The following is a 19,136-nucleotide window of genomic DNA, read 5'->3' on the forward strand; positions in this document are numbered from 1 at the left end:
CATGAGAAAAGTGTGATGTCAAAAGGGAAGTGAAATTCCCCAGTTGATAAGAAAATTACAGAGCGCAGGCTAGGTCAAGATAACACCATTTTTTCTAATATGCAAAAGATGTAATTCACTGATTGCTATCCTGATACAGCTTCACACAAATAAGAGAGACTAGAAAAAAGAGAAATGTTGAATGTAATCACCCAACAGTACTTTCTATATCCTGATTATAGCCCTTAATGCTTGGACTGGAATGACCCTGGCTACTACGCTAGACCTTGAACTTCATGACTTGGTCACCTCTAGGGCTTCTGTGTCTCTCCAGTGCCTGGCTCATAGTAGTTGATCAATAAATGTTTGTTAAATAAAAGACTTTATAGGTTCCAGTTGTCAGGGCAAAGGCTTTTTCATTCTACAAATGTCTGTTGATTCAAAGATAACACTGTCTTTGATACTTCACAGTCAGCAATATCATGATTTCAGTCAATTACATGCTACTCTTTGATTCAACAAACACTTGATTTTGACACATGACATAGTGCTGAAGGGCTTGATCTCTGGATCACCTCCTAGACCCAGCATTTACTGACTCTGAGGCTCTTGGTGCCTCAGTTTCCACAGCTGTAAAATAAGGATAACAATGGGAGTTGAGGGCTGTTGTAAGGATTAAATGAGACATTCTCTGTAGAAGTCATAGAGCAGTTCTGGATGGCATAAACATTCCACACCTCAGAGGGCTTGTCTAGAAGGGTGTGTGCTTTCCACTTGTCCACAGAGATTCCAGGAAGCAGAATAGAGAAGAGAAAGCATGGGCTCTGCAGTCAGCTGGGTGGGATTCAAATCCTGACTCCATCATTTACACAAGATGTCAACACTGAAGATGTGCCATTTAAGATAGAACTTCAAAGCACTGATAGAAGTTTCCTCATTTATGACACAGTCTATACCACATGCTGCTTTGAAGATGAAATGAGATATATCCACCTTGCCTTTCAACATCTCCACTTGTATGCTGAATGGCCATCTTGACTTACTGGGTCTCAGTAGAGCCCCTAAACCTGTTCCTGCTCTGGTCTTCCTCATCTCAGTTGATGGCACCTCCATCCTTCCATCTGCTTAGACCAACTAAACACTTTTTCTCTCTCACACCTACATTTGATGCATCAGGAAATCATGTCATCTCTACCCTGATGTATATTCTGAATATGAGCACTTGTTACCACTTATACTGCTACCATTTTGGTTCAAGTTATCATCATCTCTGGGCTTCCCTGGTGGCTCAGTGGTAAAGAATTTGTCTGCAATGCAGGAGATGCAGGTTCAATCCCTAGGTCTGGAAGATGGCCTGGAGGAGGGCATGGCAACCCACTCTAGTATTCTTGCCTGGAAAATCCCATGGACAGAAGACCCGGGCGGGCTATAGTACATGGATTCACAAAGAGTCAGACACGACTGAAGTGACTGAGCATGCACACACATCATCGTCTCTGGGTTGGATTGTTAGTATAACTTCTCAATGGATTTCTCTACTTCTCTGGTGTCCCCACTTAATATTATCCTCAAGAGAGAAGCCACAGTGGTTCTGTGAAGCAAAAGACAGAGTGTGGGGACTTCCCTGGTGGTCCAGTGGTTAGGAATCTGCCTTGCAGTGCAGTGGATGTGGTTTCCAGCCCTGGACGGGGAACTAAGATCCCACATGCTGCAGAGCAACTAAACCCATGCACTGCAACTACTGAACAACAACTAGAAAGTGTGTGCACCACGGCAGAAAGATCCCATGTGCTGCAACTAAGGACCTGATGAAGCCAAATAAAGAAAGAAATAAATATTTAAAAAAGACAGAGCGTGCCACTCCTCTGCTCCAGACACATCATGACATCCCAAGTCATGTGAGCAAAGCCCAAGTCCTTCCCCTGGCCTCTAAGCCCGGCCACCACTCAGCCCCCTGACTTCTCTGACCTCCCTCTCTCACGCTGTTTCTCTGCTCCCGCTACACTGCCTTCCTGACACTCCTCTGGTATCCTGCCTCAGGACCTTTGCACCTGCTCTTCCCTTTCCCTGGAATAATCTTCACATGTCTGCACATCTCACTTCTCTTCATCTCAGCTTTCTTTCTGAGAAGTTCTTCCAGCTTCTGCTTCTAAAGAGCTTCCCCAGCTCTCCACTTACCCTTCTTCACTGCTTACCAAATCACTCTCCACTCCCCAGGAGGATCCTTCATTAACCCTCTCCCCCACCAGGAGGTGAGCTGCTGGAGGACAGGCGTTGTTATTTTTCTTGTGTTTTCAGAACCTTGGAGACCACTTGACACGTATTAGGTGCTCCAGAAGTGTTCACGGGGTGTATAGACACACTGAGGCTCAGAGCAGCTGCCTGCCTACCCGGCCACATGTGGGGATGCCTGGAACCTCTCAGAGCTGTCACCGGCTTGGCTTCCTTTCTCACAAGACCCAAAGGGTGGAGCCAGGATTTTTCTCACCATGCCACAGAATTGAGCCAAGAAACTTCTGGTACTGTGGGCACCTTGGGAAGGAACACCACCCACCTTGTGACTCTCGGAAGCCAAGTTGATGGGAAGGCCAGGTGAGCGGGCCCACTTCCAGGGCACAGGCTCTGCCCCACTGACCCTCAGAGGAAAAGTCTGACCGGGTCACCCCTATGGGGGGCGGAACTTGCGGCAGACACGCGTGCCCCACAGAATCCCCCAATCCTAGAGCTGGCTCTGCAGACACCTGCTCCTGAATGAGAAGCATTATTAGGAGGGTGTTGGGAGGTGGCTGGAGACCGGAGAGGAGAGAAGAGAATGGGATAGATAGGCATCTCCTCTGCCGGGTTGGTGGAGTTGGAGCTTTTCCACGGATGCGCACTTCCCACCTCGGGAAAACAGATGGGTCCCTCTTTACAGATGGGGAAATCAAGGCAGAGGGAGGTCATCCTGCCTGTCCAGGGTGACATGGACAGCACAGCTCTGCAGGTGGCGGGGTGAGAATGGGGCTGGAGAGGTGGAAGAGGCCAGCCCGATCTGACAGTGTGTATGTGTGTGTGTGTTCGTGCACACACACACACACACACACACACACACACACACAAGCTCAGTCATGTCTGGTTCTTTGTGACCCTATGGAGTGAAGCCAGCCAGGCTCCTCTGTCCATGGAATTTTCCAGGCTAGAATATTGGAGTGGGTTGCCATTTCCTTCTTCAGGGGATCTTCTGGACCCACAGATAGAACCTGCATCTCCTGCATTGGCAGGCGAATTCTTGACTACTGAGCTACCCTGGGAAGCCTGATTTAACACCAGGACTGTTGATTTAACACTGATCTAATGTTCCCACCCACCCTATGGCACGTGTGTTGTTTTTCTGATAAGAAAATTGAGAGGGATGCAGTTATGGGTGCAGTGTTCTGGAGAAGGCAATGGCACCCTACTCCAGTCCTCTTGCCTGGAAAATCCCATGGACGGAGGAGCCTGTCCATCTGTCTCCCCAGCCAGTGTTATTCACACTGTGCTCACAGTCTAGAAAGTAAGGATGGGGTAGAAGACGAGGAGAGACCTGGCTAATGAGTCAGTGAGAAACTGTACAGCACAGGGAACTCTACTCAGTGCTCTGTGATGACCTAAATGGGAAGGGAATCTGCAAAAGAGGGAATATATGTACATGTACAGCTGATTCGCTCTGCCGTACAGTAGAAGCTAACACAATGTTGTAGTGCAACTATACTTCAATAAAAATTAAATAAAGAAAACAAAGCAGTCCTCAAAAACAACAACAACAAAAAATAAGCATGAGAAAGTCAATGAGAAAAAGAAGGCTTGGGCCACGCGAAGCCCAGAGGTTCCTTCAGGAAGTCAGGGCCAGCACTGGAAAGGGCGGGAGGAGACCTGGATGGATAGCGAGCAGAATGCCTGGGAGCTGGAAGTTCACCCCGGTCCTGGCAGCTGAAGGACCTTCGTCGGCATCTGCCCTAAATAATTTCCTGCCAGCAGTCATGTGGCGACCTGGCATTATTGCAAGCTGCGATTGCATTTAATCTGGGAAGAAAAATGCACTTATTAAGCACCTCCTGGGTGTCAGCAATATTACAGACATTATCTCATCTGATCCCTGTAGCTCACACTGTGATAGAGCCGTTTATCTTTCCTTCTTTTTTTTTTTTTTTTACAAGAGATGAAACTGAGGATTAGAGAGCTTCTAAAACATGTCCAAGGCCTCGTAGGGGTCCATGAGAGTCAGGACTCACACTGAAGTGGGCCCACTTGGGAGCTCAGACTCTCTCCATTACCTCTGAGGACTCCCTTGCTGGTGTGTGTGTGTGTGTGTGTGTGTGTGTGTGTTTTGGGGAGGGGAGTGGATAATATGTTACTGGGATCCTTTGGTGTTTATGAACAGCAGTTGTAAAACCAATCTTCCTAACCTTCTCTTAGGTGAGAAAGCGAGGATCAGAAAGGGCAAGTGATTTGCCTGTAGTTCCCCAGCCGGTGTCTGGATTTGAATTCAGTTTAACCTGATCTGGCATTTCCCAGGTGGCTCAGATGGTAAAGAATCCACCTGCCAATGCAGGAGATGCAGGTTGGATCACTAAGTTCAGAAGATCCTCTGGAGAAGGAAATGGCAACCCACTGCAGTATTCTTGCCTGGAAAACTCCATGGACAGAGGAGCCTGGCAGGCTACAGTCCATGGGGTCACAAAAAGTCGGACACGACTGAGTGACTGACATTTTTCCCTTTGATTTGATCTGGAAGCCACTGTCTTGCTTCCATTCCTGCCTCCCTTGGGCAAATTGATTCATTGCAGCAGGTCTGGCAAAGTACTGTCAGAAAATGTATGCGTCACTTTCCCCGTCTCCTCTCTTACTTTACAACAACTCAGAAATTCACCTTCTGCCCAGCTGCTCCTGAGAAGTTACTCAACCCCTCCTAAGTATGGATGGTGTGGGAGGGTCTGTCCAGTGTCCTCTGAACTCGGAGATTTTAGGCAGGACATCTGTAGTGAGAAGGACCCTGCCTAAGAAGCCACAGACCTCACTCAATTCTAGATCAGACTCCAGCAAATACTCAGCTCATTATTGATGCTGGGGAGTGCCACAATCCATCTGGGCTTTATTTCCCCCATCAGTAAAATGGACATAATCATATTGGAGGTTTTCTATGAAACACTTTCACATTCACAAACCTTGGTTCATAAATTAAAAAAAAATCTGACTACTCTAAAATCAAGGACATTTGTTCATAAAAAGCTACCATAGAGAGATGTTTCTTTGGGACACTATTCCTCCTTCTTGGTCTCCTGGCTTCCACATAAAATCACTATTCCTTGACCCAACAAAACAAACAAACAATCAAACAAAGGTACCATACAAAGAGTACAAGAGCCACAAATGGGGAAGTATTGTGATACGTAATGAACAAAGAATTTGTACCCTGAATTAAAAAAAACAAAAAACTCTTTTTGAGTCAATAAGAAAATGATGACCTTAATAGAAAAAAGGGCAGAATTTATGGATGAGCATTTCACAGGAGAGGAAATACAAATGGCAAATGCACTTGTGAAAAGGTGCTCATTGTTCTTAGTAATTCAGAATAATATGAATTAAAATCATAATTTTATACCATTTCACACTATCAGACTGGCAAGAAAGTGAAGTCTGACCATGACACTACCAAGTGTTGATGAGCAACATGAATTTTCATACCCATGGGAACACAGTTGAGACTGTAAAGAGCCACAGCTTCCTTGGAGCACCGCTGGGCATGAGCAAGTCAAGGCGAGCTGTGTGCATCCTACGACCCCACAATGACACTCGAGTGGATCTGTCCTAGTGAAACAGAGCGAGACCTTGTGGTCCTTCCCCCCATGTCCTCTGCTGGCCTTTTGTCTGTGGAAAACTTTAGTCAAAGAATAAGTTTAATCAGAGAAATGAGAACATGAAGAAACAAAGGGAAATGGTCAAAGGAGACCAAATAATAATTTACTTATTAAGCATAGTCAAGGACCTTTAGAGCCTCAAGGGCTATAGAAAATATTCTAAGCCATATCCTGTGAGCTGTCTTATAGACACTGAAACCCTCACAAGGTGGAGAAATTAACTACATGATGATCAGACTATAACTGTGACATAAGCTGCAGCTATTCTGAGAATTGGCCTCAAGGAAATGGAAACCAGCTGACCCTGGAACTGAACGTTAACTCTACCTAAAACAATCAAGATGACCGTCAGAGCTGACTGTACTGTTTCTTCATGTAGCCTACAAAGGCTCTTATCCCCTACTTGTCATGGGGGGAGTTGGTCTTTGGAAAGATGGCTGCCCTCCCCCTCAAGTTGCTGGCATCTAAAATTCAGCAAACTTTCCTTTCTACCAACCTGGCCTGTTCATTGGCTTTTGAGCAGTGATCAACCAGACCGCCCCTCTCCATGCCCCACCCTTTCAGTAACACTAGAGGTGCACTCTTTGACTTTCTATTAATTAAAAGTTCAGTTCTTCCATTCCACTAGCCACATGCAGGTCTGCAGGAGTCACATGGCTGGTGTCTCCTGCACTGCATAGCGGATGTCAGCATTCCCGTCAGCATGAAACTCTTGTGCGTTGTTCCAGAATGTTCATGATAGCACTATTTCTAGAGCAAGGAAATGGGAACAATGCCAGTGCTCATGGGAAAGGGAAGGGATAAATATATTGGGATACATCATTCAAAGGATTCTTAGAGCAGTAAAGAGCAATGACCTGTAGTTGGGCGTATGACACAGATGGCACTCAACAGTACATGGCACAGAAAATACCTTCAGGAGGATTCTCTTTGTACAACTATAATACCAGGAAGAGCAAAACACTAGCTTGTTAGGGCCACACTCATAAAGAAGTCAAACCCTGAAGAAAACCTGGAGAATAATTAGCACAAAATCCCTGCTAGTGATTAGAGAGAGGCACCCAGGGGATTAGGCTTCCCTGGTAGCTCAGTAGTAAAGAAACCGCCTCCCAATGTCAGAAACACAGGTTCGATCCCTGCTGTGGGAAGATCCCCTGAAGAAGGAAATGACAACCCACTCTTGTGTTCTTGCTGGGAGAACCCCATGGACAGAGGAGCCTGGCATGCTACAGTCCATGGGGTTGCAAAGAGTCAGACACAACTTAGCGACTGAACAACAATAGAACTCAGGGATTGAAATGGCTTACATTGGCTAAATACACTGATTTTTCCCTGATACTTTTACATATAATGCATTCTGTAATTATAATAATAAATTTTTCTCTTTGTGTATGTGAATGAAAAATATTGCCTGCCATATCAGTAAACAAAGGGTGTTGCAGCAATCAAGTCATCACGTGAGAGCTGCTCTGATGGTGAGCCCAGAGGGAACTCTGGATAGAAACATAACGCCTCCTGCCATCCAATCATTAGACACTGTAGTCACCCCTCAACAGTACACCCTGAGGAGACTCAGGATGAGAGAAAACAGGATATTGGCCCCAGAAAGATAAGGTGCACATCAAAGGAATGATTTCAGTGAGCCCAGACTCTTGCAGCTTCCCATATATAGAAGAGTGCTAAATTCCTTAACTTGAGATATCTAGTTTTCTTTAATTCATAGCAATCTTTGGGTGTTCTGACTACTGGTCTTTGTTACAAAACTCCTATATATCCTAGTTCCCCCTGCTGCCTCTTTGGAACAGCATCTCAGAGTGATTTGAGATGCTGAAGTCCTCAGTTTTGCCCACCAAATAAAACATAGCTCTCATCTTTTAGGTTGCACATTCTTTTTCAGCTGACATGTATATGATGTATTTCATACTCTTTTGTGTATGATGCGTTTCATAACATAATTTAAAAATATGAAGTGTTAGTCGCTCAGTCGTGTTTGACTCAACCACAACCCCGTGGATTTTAGCCCTCCAGGTTCCTCTGTCCATGGGATTCTCCAGGCAAGAATACTGGCATGGGTTGCCATTCCCTTCTCCAGGGGATCTTCCCAACTCAGGGATCAAACTCAGATCTCCCTCATTGCAGACAGATTCTTTACCACCTGAGCCAACCAGGGAAGCCCATATTTATATTGTGTAATTGAAAGAATCTAAAACCAAAATTAATTCACTCATAGTGAACAAGTATCAAAAGGAATTTTACCAAAAGGAAGGGCTAAAGCTCAAGTCAGATGCAAGCACTTTAATTAAAAAAAGTCTTCCAGGATGCAGGGCTCACCCTCCTAGGTGGTTCAGCTGAGGACAAGTCTGGAAGTGGAAAGAGGATGCTCAGGATCTCCTGGGAACCTCAGAGGAAACAAGAGTAGTAGACACAGTAGAACCTCATCAGGTGTAGGTGCTTGGCCCTCTCATCCAGGGAAGCTTCCAACTTACAAAAAATAAGCTATAGTCACGTAGCTTTCTCTAAATATACCTTTTGTGTTATTACAAATGACCATGAAAATGTTTCATAGTCTTTAATATGGAGAAAAAAATTTTCTTTTGAGAATACACTCTACCACCAAATTACACTAAAAATGTAAGGCAATTGTGGCAAAGTGCTACTTTTAGGAAAAGATCCGTGAGAGCAAAGAGAAATCTCAGCTTTCTCCTCCGGTTTATCAGAATGGTGTGAATACATAGCAGCTCTTTAAAACTGCCTGCTTTCCTGAACAAGGAAGATAGATATGAAGTAAATGTGCAGGGAAGAAAGTTGTGAGCTCTGACAGGTTAGTCCTGGATTCCTTTGTGTATCAGCCTTGTCATATGTGTCTAGGGGAGGGCATGGGCACTGTCTAGAAATCTCATCACAGTCACATGCTCTAGAGGCAACAAAATGATAGTCTGGTGTAATTCTGGGTCCACTTTAGAAGTAGCCATCAATCAGATGATCAAAAGCAAAAGGTGTTCTGAGTTAGAATGAAAAATTCCTGCAATAGTGGCTCTATCCTCCAGAAGAACTGACCAGAACTCTTCCTTCCTCTACTTAGAAACCTTCCCTTCCTCTTTCACACTAGGTCCAAGAACGTCCACAAACCCTTCTGAGCATATTCTACTGTTTGCAAGTTGGTGGCATCCCAAATCTCCCTGAGGTCAGAAGACACATGTCACCGCTCTCTGGGTACCAGGAACGCATCACAGTTTCTGGTGTGGGCTCTTTTCATAGGTGGGTTAATCATAGTGTGTTTAGAACAGTGCCCAGCATCCAGTGTAATGTGAATGTCGGCTCCCCTCTCTCTCTGCGGGCTCTGCACAGTGTAGAAGAGGATGTCTGAGGCTGGACCACATCAGGTAGAAAAGTGAAAGTCATTTGTGACATCTCCTATCCTCTTAGCAGATTCTCCCAAAAGTCCTAGTGTGTTTCTTTCTCTCAACAGCTCCTCTATCTAGCCTCCCCTTGACATCTCCAGTTGAACCCAGGGGTTGGCAAACTCTTCCTGTAAAGAGCCATCCAGTCTCTATCAGAACCTCTCAGCTCTGCTTTTGTGGGAAGGCAATGGGCGTGGTTGAAGCACACATGAATGTGCTTGGCTGTGTTCCAATAAAACTTTATTTACAAAACAACTGTCCTTCCTCCACATTGGTTCTTGGCCACTCCCAGCCCCCACCATACTTCCTGCTGACTCTGGACCTCTTCCTCCAACTTTCCAGCTCCTCACCTGGTGTCCAAGCCCAGCCTGGGTTGTAAGTTCCATGATGGCAGAATCCATGTCCCTGGCTCTCCATTGTATCCCCAGCCTGAGGCAGTGCCCAGCTCATTGTAAGCATTTTCTTAATATAAATATGTTGAATGAGAGGATAAAAGAATGGCATGGGGGGACTTTTATGGAGATGCATGAAGGTATGAAAGGGGGTCCAAGTTAGATTTTCATAAGGCGAGAAAAGCATAATTCTTCTGCTTAGTTTCCACCCCCACCCGTGTAGCGGGAACATTGGCTCATTGGTGATTTACAGTGAGCTCTCGGAGGCCTGGAACACCATTTAAGAACTGATGGGAAGCCAGGTGCCTTACACTTGTAACTCCAATTCCGCAAAGAGCTTTAAAAGATCAGGCTGTTCTACTTTAATAGCAGAGTGGACCTGAAACCCGAGGATGCTTCCGGGGAAGCTAGAAGAGGGAGCAGGGATCTTAGGAGTGATTTACTTCTCTGCTGTGGGTTGTGGCTTCAAAGTCACTGGCATGTGTTCAGTTAGGGTCTTGGTGGTGCTTTCCAGGAAGCTTTGAGGTAGACACAGCCCCGTGGCTGCCTGATGGGTAGCGTTTCAATTCAACAAGGTCCCCAGGAAGCCACATTAATAACCCTGCTGACATGTCCACTCTCAGCCATGCCCTCATCCCTGGCGTGTCTGCTCCTCGTCCACCTGCTCTCAGAACCAGCACTCCCATGCTGCCGCCCGCCCAAGACAGACACTGGAAATCACCTTTGACTACTTCCTCCATCTCTGCCTGTCTTTGCTATAACACAAAGTCTTGATGACTTTACCCTGAAACATCTTTCCTCTTTCTTAAAAAGCATATGACTTTTGACAAATATTCGTATGGCAGTCCTTACATGTGGAATCTAAAAAGAAATGATACAAACGAACTTACAAAGCAGAAAGAGACTCACAGACTTAGAGAATGAGCTTATGGTTGCTGAGAGGAAGTGTTGGGGGGAGAGACAGTTAGGAAGTTTGGGATGGACATGTGCACACTGCTATACTTAAAATGGGTAAAGAGTAAGGACCTACTGTACAGCACATGGACCTCTGCTCAGTGTTATGTGGCAGCCTGGATGGGAAGCGAGTTTGGGGGAGAATGGGTACATGTATATGTGTGGCTAAGTCCATTCACTGTTCAACCGCAACTATCACAATATTGTTAATTGTCTATACCCCAGCAGAACGTTTAAATTAAAAATAAAAAAATGTACAACTTTTTATCAAGAAAGAATTTGCGTATAGTAACTTGCCCACACCTTAAGCACACTGTTGTTTAATCACTAGGTCGTGTCTGACTCTTTGCAACCCCATGGTCTGTAGCCCGCCAGGCTCCTCTGTCCATGGGATTTCCCAGGCAAGAATAATGGATTTGGTTACCATTTCCATCTTTAAGGGTTCTTCCCAACCCAAGAATTGAACCCACATCTCCTGCATTCGCAGGTGGATTCTTTACCACTGAACCACCAGGGAAGTCCCTGTTAAATGCATAGTCCAATGTGTTTGGAGAAAAGTATGCCCAGGTGTAACCAACACCTCTCTAAGAGGCAGAACATCTCTATTACTCCAGAAATTTCCTTGTGCCATTTTTCAGTCAATTCCCCACCCCCCAGCCCACCCTTACTGAGCAACACCATTCTGATTTCTATGACCTTAGCATCCATTTCTCCTGCCCCTGCCCTGAATCTAGTTCCCAGCAGGCAGCTGAAGAAGCATTTTAAAAGCACAAAATGGATCATGTCTTAAAATCATGACGTGGCTTCCCAGAGTCCTTCGGATAAACCCCAAATCCCTCCCGTGCTTTCAATGCCTTGAGGGATTTGGCCTCAGCTCGCTGTTCTCCCTCAGAATGACCTGCAATCCTCTCCTTTCCTCAGATGCTCCGTGCCTGCTCAAGGCTTCCGCCAACATCTTCTTCCATCTTCCTGCCAGGCATCGCCTCCCTCCCCCCCGCTCCGCACTTGCGCTTCCTCGGTCTTAGCTTGAGAGGCCCTTACACTGGTCAGCCCAGTTAAGCCCTTCATTTTATATCCTTCCATGAAACTACATGCTTGCCATGATTCACGTCTGTTTTTCCTGAGATTTCAGGGCAGCTTGTGCCTCACTGTTCACTTCCCTGTCTCTAGGTCTCAGTATGAAGCTGGCACCCGCAGGGGCTAAGCAGGTGAAAGATGCTCTCTCCCTGGAAGGAGTACCTGGCCCATCCAGAGAGGCTGGGGGCAGCTTTGCTTCCTCTTGAAGCCCACCATCCCAGATCAGCATCAGCTTTCCTCCTCGCTTTGCATAGGCATTTGGGACATGACCTAATATTTTCCAAGTTGAAAAGAATCATCTTCTCCCCTCCAGATTTTGTTGAACTCAAAAGGAATTTTTTAACTCCAATGGAATCCAGCAGGCTTACATTTGCATGTAATTTTCTTCCAACCAGAAAATACTGATGCTAATGGCAGAGGCCAAGTCATCTGGAGGCATTTACAACCGATGACCCAAGGGGCCCAAGGATGCTGACCACAGCAAAGGTTCAGAGGAGAAGGCAGTCTAGTAATCTCCTTAGGGATCAAGGGAGCCTGGCCCAGTCCATCTAGAACACTTTACAGAATAGGAGAGAAAGAGAAAGAAGGGGGAGAAGGCAAGCTCTGGGAGGCCACGTGTCCCAACGGCTCAGCTAGTAAGGGATGGTGCAAGTTTCCGGTGTTTATCATGGTTGATCTTTTTGCCCTGTCTCCTCTTTCCAGGTGATCCTAAGATCTCACAACAGGAAACAGCCTTCCCACAGTGATCTTGACAGCAACTGTCCCTTAGCATCTGTGGGTAGACACTGTGCTGAAGCCATGACTTTGTCTCTTATTCTTTAGAGAGCCCCTGCTGCAAAAGTGGGGGCAATTCTCTGGTTTTATAAACATGAAAATTACGGCTTGGAGGGCAACTGAAGTTGGACAAAGTTTGACCAGCCTGCTCTTTACCAAACTTTGTTGTTGTTCGATCTCTGTCATCTCTGACTCTTCATGATCCCATGGACTGCAGTGTGCCAGGCTTCCAAACTGGTGAGCTGAAAAGCCAGGATTCAAGGTCAGGTTGTCAGACCCCAACGTCTGTGTGGTTTCTTCTTGTTTCTCATTTGTACCTGGAGAGTGGCCAAGATGGTAGTGGCCAAGATGGCACAGAAAGACCCTGAGCTCACCTCCTTTTCAGTTCAGTTCAGTTCAGTCGCTCAGTCGTGTCCGACTCTTTGCAACCCCATGAATCGCAGCACGCCAGGCCTCCCTGTCCATCACAAACTCCCAGAGTTCACTCAGACTCATGTCCATCGAGTCAGTGATGCCATCCAGCCATCTCATCCTCTGTCGTCCCCTTCTCCTCCTGCCCCCAATCCCTCCCAGCATCAGAGTCTTTTCTGATGAGTCAACTCTTCGCATGAGGTGGCCAAAGTACTGGAGTTTCAGCTTCAGCATCATTCCCTCCAAAGAAATCCCAGGGCTGATCTCCTTCAGAATGGACTGGTTGTATCTCCTTGCAGTCCAAGGGACTCTCAGGAGTCTTCTCCAACACCACAGTTCAAAAGCATCAATTCTTCGGTGCTCAGCTTTCTTTATAGTCCAACTCTCACATCCATACATGACCACTGGAAAAACCACAGCCTTGACTAGATGGACTTTGTTGTCAAACTAATGTCTCTGTTTTTTAATATGCTATCTAGGTTGGTCATAACTTTCCTTCCAAGGAGTAAGCGTCTTTTAATTTCATGGCTGCAGTCACCATCTGCAGTGATTTTGGAGCCCCCCAAAATAAAGTCTGACACTGTTTTCCACTGTTTCCCCATCTATTTCCCATGAAGTGATAGGACCAGATGCCATGATCTTAGTTTTCTGAATGTTGAGCTTTAGGCCAACTTGTTCACTTTCCTCTTTCACTTTCATCAAGAGGGTCTTTAGTTCCTCTTCACTTTCTGCCATAAGGGTGGTGTCATCTGCATATCTGAGGTTATTGATATTTCTCCTGGCAATCTTGATTCCAGCTTGTGCTTCTTCCAGCCCAGCTTTCTCATGATGTACTCTGCATAGAAGTTAAATAAGCAGGGTGACAATATACAGGCTTGACGTACACCTTTTCCTATTTGGAACCAGTCTGTTGTTCCATGTCCAGGTCTAACTGTTGCTTCCTGACTGCATATAGGTTTCTCAAGAGGCAGGTCAGGTGGTCTGGTATTCCCATCTCTTTCAGAATTTCCTACAGTTTATTGTGATCCACACAGTCAAAGGCTTTGGCATAGTCAATAAAGCAGAAATAGATGTTTTTCTGAAACTCTCTTGCTTTTTCCATGATCCAGTGGGTGTTGGCAATTTGATCTCTGGTTCCTCTGCCTTTTCTAAAACCAGCTTGAACATCTGGAAGTTCATGGTTCACGTATTGCTGAAGCCTGGCTTGGAGAATTTTGAGCATTACTTTACTAGCATGTGAGATGAGTGCAATTGTGTGGTAGTTTGAGCATTCTTTGGCATTGCCTTTCTTTGGGTTTGGAATGAAAACTGACCTTTTCCAGTCCTGTGGCCACTGCTGAGTTTTCCAAATTTGCTGGCATGTTGAGTGCAGCACTTTCACAGCATCATCTTTCAGGATTTGAAATAGCTCACCTGGAATCCCATCACCTCCACTAGCTTTGTTCATAGAGATGCTTCCTAAGGCCCACTTGACTTCACATTCCAGGATGTCTGGCTCTAGGTGAGTGATCACACCATTATGATTTTCTGGGTCATGAAGATCTTTTTTATACAGTTCTTCTGTGTATTCTTGCCATCTCTTCTTAATATCTTTTGCTTCTGTTAGGTCCATACCATTTCTGTCCTTTATCGAGCCCAACTTTGCATGAAATGTTCCCTTGGTAGCTCTAATTTTCTTGAAGAGATCTCTAATCTTTCCCATTCTGTTGTTTCCCTATTTTTGTTTTTTCCTCTATTGTTTTCTTATAAGAAGAGGCTATTAGGACCAGACATGCCCAGAAGGAAGGCCATGTGAGGATACAGGGAGAAGATGGCTGTCTATAAGCCTCAGGAGAGAGGCCTCAGAAGAAATCAGCCTTGCAAAAGCCTGTGTCTCAGATGTGAGCAAACAACAATTCTGTTGTTTCAGCCCCTCGTCTGTGGAACTTTGTTATGGCAGCCCCAGGAAGTGAATACAGGGGCTCTCGATTATTGCTGACATGGCTCCCAGAAGGGCTCCAGAATGGAAATGGTTCATTTATGGAGACTACAACAAACAGAAGTTGATCCCATGAGAGGGTCCCAGTTGGGTGAGCTTGTGAGTCCTGCATTTTTCCAATGTCTTCATCATTGCCAGGGGCAGCCCCAAGAACCTGGCTCTCTTCCTTCGCTCCCATCCAGAAAGGAAATTTAACCATTGTCTTCCCTGGCTTGGGTCAGGAGGCTGACATTTCCCTAAATCTAAATGTGGCCTCCTGACCAGTGTCTCTGTTAGTGTGGCCAGCAGGGCCATTCAGTCTGAGTCAGAGTCATGCCTTCAAGGCTTCCTGAACAATCCCTGAAAACCCCGAGACCCTGGGGAAGCTCTAGCTGGCAGGAACTCTGCTTCCACAGTCCACAGAATTCTCCAGGCAAGAATTATGTCCATGGGCATAAGGAAATGTGTGTACTATGATGCCAGGTGAGAAAAGTAAAAACCAAAGCAAAAAAATAGGTTCTAATTTTTATAAATATGAAAAATTACCAGTATTTGAAGGAAGGGTAGGAAACAGCATCATTAACCCATAACATGAGTGTTTTCACTTCGTTTTCTTTATATTTTCATAGTTGCTACAGTGCCCCGTGTATAATTAGAATTGCCTCCTAACTATATAAGGGCTTCCCTGATAGCTCAGTTGGTAAAGAATCCACCTGCAATGCAGGAGACCCTGGTTCGATTCCTGGGTTGGGAAGATCCACTGAAGAAGGCACAGGCTACCCACTCCTGTATTCTTGGGCTTCCCTTGTGGCTCAGCTGGTAAAGAATCTGCCTGCAGTGTGGAAGACCTGGGTTCGATCTCTGGACTGGGAAGATCCCCTGGAGAAGGGAAAGGCAACCCACTCCAGTATTCTGGCCTGGAGAATTTCATGGACTGTATAGTCCATGGGGTCACAAAGAGTAGGACAGGACTGAGCAAATTTCACTTTCACTTTTCCTATCTATCATCTATCTTTCTATCAGTTGTCTTCTGTTATTTTTTTGGTGAAAATCTGCATTGTTGCTTTATGTCTGTGTTTTAAATTTACACAAACAGTACTGGGCTACAGACTCCACTCGGTGCTTTACTTCTTTCTCCCCTGGGTTTAGATTCACACATCTTGTTGATCAAGATTGAGTTCATTGCTTTCACTGACACATAACTCTTTGGTACGTACCTACTATGCTTTATTTATGCTTCCCCCAAGGTGTGGCTACTCAGGTTACCTTTCATCCCTCGTTGCCACAGATAGTACAGTCTATCTTTCGTACCTTTGCAAAAATCTCTGGGTGGAGTTTGGGGTCACAGGATATATGGATACTTAATATTAATTGGGCTTCCCAGGAGGCGCTAGTGGTAAAGAACTTGGCCTCGAATGCAGGAGACACAAGAGATGCAGGTTCAACCCCTGGGTCGGGAAGATCCCCTGGAGAAGGAAATGGCAACCCACCCACTCCAATACTCCTGCCTGGAGAATTCCATGGGCAGAGGAGCCTGAAAGGCTACAGTCCATGGGGCCGCAAAGAGTTGGAAATGACTGAGCGACAAAGCAATATGATTAATTGGCACTAGAGTGCAAAATCCCATGGACAGAGGAGTCTGGTGAGCTGCAGTCCATGGGGTCGCTGGGAGTCAGACACGACTGAGGGACTTCACTTTTCACTTTCACACATTGGAGAGGGAAATGGCAACCCACTCCAGTGTTCTTGCCCAGAGAATCCCAGGGACGGGGGAGCCTGGTGGGCTGCCGTCTATGGGGTTGCACAGAGTTGGACACGACTGACGTGACTTAGCAGCAGCAGCAGAGTGCTCCACCAGTGCATGAGGGCTCCTATTTCCCTAGGTCTCTGTCAACACTTGGTATTCTCCAAGTGTCTAATTTTGACAACTGGGCAAATACACAGGGGTATGTTATTAGGGTTGGAGAAGGCAATGGCAAGCCACTCCAGTACTCTTGCCTAGAAAATCCCATGGATGGAGGAGCCTGGTGGGCTGCATTCCATGGGGTTGCTACGAGTCGGTCGCGACTGAGTGATTTCACTTTCACTTTTCACTTTCACGCAATAGAGAAGGAAATGGCAACCCACTCCAGTGTTCTTGCCTGGAGAATCCCAGGGACAGGAAGCCTGGTTGGCTGCTGTCTACGGGGTCTCACAGAGTCGGACACGACTGAAGTGACCCAGCAGCAGCAGCAGTAGAATCCTTGACCTTGCCATTCCTCATTGGGTGGAAACCACCCCACCCCTCAACCCCCATTTTGATATAATTGGACCTGTCCCTTCTCTCCCCACTGTTTGTGCTGTTAGGGGTCTTGTTCATCCCCAGCCTGGGTCACAGAGATACCTTCCTACTAGGTCCTCTGTTTGATTATTAGTTTCACTTTTCGCATTTGGTTCTTGAATCCATCTGGAATTGTTTTACACATTTCATCTATTTAGTCCTGGCTCCTTCTTTTTAAGTTTGAAAGTTTTTGCTTACACAAAGGGTTCAATGGAGAGAACTATTAAAAAAGTTGGTGACCTATAAAATGCCCTCCCTCTAAATAGAAAGGAAGAAGGGCCCAAATATTTTTGGAAGGCTCTGTGCTTTGGAACTTCTGAACTGTGGAGCCAGGGTCACATCCATGGACATCCTGCCTGGGAACAAATCGACAATCAGCACTGCACTAATGGGCAACTGGGAAAGGGAAGGAACGAGCTGGGCTGAAGGTCAAGTTTAAGGAGGAAAGAAGGCCTGGCCATCAGGTGGGCCTCTCAAGAAGCCCTTGTTTTATGGATAAAATCTTCTGATGATGATGCCAGTGGCAGTGTTGAAATCATAGAAATCGTCTGTGGACCAGTTCAGAGGTGTCTGAGTTCAACTTTGAAGGCAGTGCTGCTGATTGGCTGACACTGGTCTGTAACTGAAGGTGATGAAGACCAAGGATGTGCGATTGGTCCTGATGGCAAGGTGACTGTCATCAGCTTGGCTGTCCATCCAGCCAGGGCGATGCGTCTGGGCCAGGTGCTGCCTTATGTAAGATCTTCCTCCCCACTCTGCAAAGTGGATTTACTCTGCTCCTGACTGCTCTCCCCACCCCATCCCCATCCTCCTGCCATCATCCTAATCCAACCCTGAGGACCATTTCCCCTGCAGGTGACAGATAACTGCAGCTGCCAGGTCTCCCTGTCCACAAGCTGTTCTCTATCCGCTCAATCCAGCCTCTAGGCAGCCAGGATGAATCCAGAATGGTGAATACTGCTTGGTCTCTATCATTGTTTCCTAAATATCTGCATGACCGATTCTCAACCACAGTTACACATTAGAATCATCTGGAACACTTTAAAAATACTGATAATTCCAACCCCCTCCCCCACCCCAGACTGATTCAGAATCTTGGTGATGGTGGTGGCAGGTCCCAAGCATTAATCATTTATCTTATGCACCCTTCCCCTGACCCATGGATCTCATGTTTCTGGAGCTGAGAACCCCTGGTCTACAGGATCAAGGGCAAGTTTTCTAGCAGAGCATTCAAGGTCTAGTAGGGTCTACCAGGCATTTACTGAAGAAATATCAGATGCCTGACACAAAGGCCTGGCATGCACTTACTATTTGTACTTAGTATATGAATATCCACTTTGTTTCCTGCTACTAAGTGTGTCCAGGCCCTTTTGTACCATGAGCCCTACCACCCCAGAACTGGCATGGCCTGACTCCTCCTAGGGGTCTCAGGGCCACCCTGTGCTCACCCTAGGGGGCAGCAGTCAGGGACTCAGTGTCACACCCACTGGGTTTCTCCACCTGGGTACCTCCGACTGCAAAGCCAAGCCTGGCTTCCAAAACCCACCTGTACTTCTTGTCGTCAGCTACGCAACACCTTGACTTTGGCTCAGGGAGACTGATTTGGGACTTCTGGCCTCCACAGCTAGAAGAGAGTAGATTTCTATTGTTTTAAGCCACCCCGTTTGTGTTAATTTGTTACAGAAGTCCTGGGAAAGGCACACACTCCTCATTCCTAAACTCAGAGTTACCACTTTGCTGACTTGCATCCCCTTCAGACTCCCTGAGGTCTCACCTGCTGAAACTCATCCACCTGTCTGCAACTTTATCATCCCTGCCCATGGCCTGTCCTCCACTGTGACCCATGTGTAATAAAGCTTTGCAAGCATTGTGATATACTCTCACAACAACTTTAGGAGGAAGCTCTGTTATCATCCCCCATACACAGACGAGGAACAGAGGTCTGGAGAAATCCCAGCTCAGACAGCATATCAGCAGAGAGCAGGGACTCAAACC

General features: G+C 46.2%; 1 protein-coding gene across 1 annotated transcript in view; it reads right to left on the bottom strand.

The window, feature by feature from the left end:
• Window positions 1-19,136, bottom strand: part of SLC2A9 (solute carrier family 2 member 9) — a 215,134-nt gene that overhangs the window by 7,695 nt on the left and 188,303 nt on the right. The gene's annotated exons all lie outside the window — the stretch shown is intronic.

This window comes from Bubalus kerabau, chromosome 7, assembly GCF_029407905.1.
Source record: "Bubalus kerabau isolate K-KA32 ecotype Philippines breed swamp buffalo chromosome 7, PCC_UOA_SB_1v2, whole genome shotgun sequence".
NCBI lineage: Eukaryota > Metazoa > Chordata > Mammalia > Artiodactyla > Bovidae > Bubalus > Bubalus kerabau.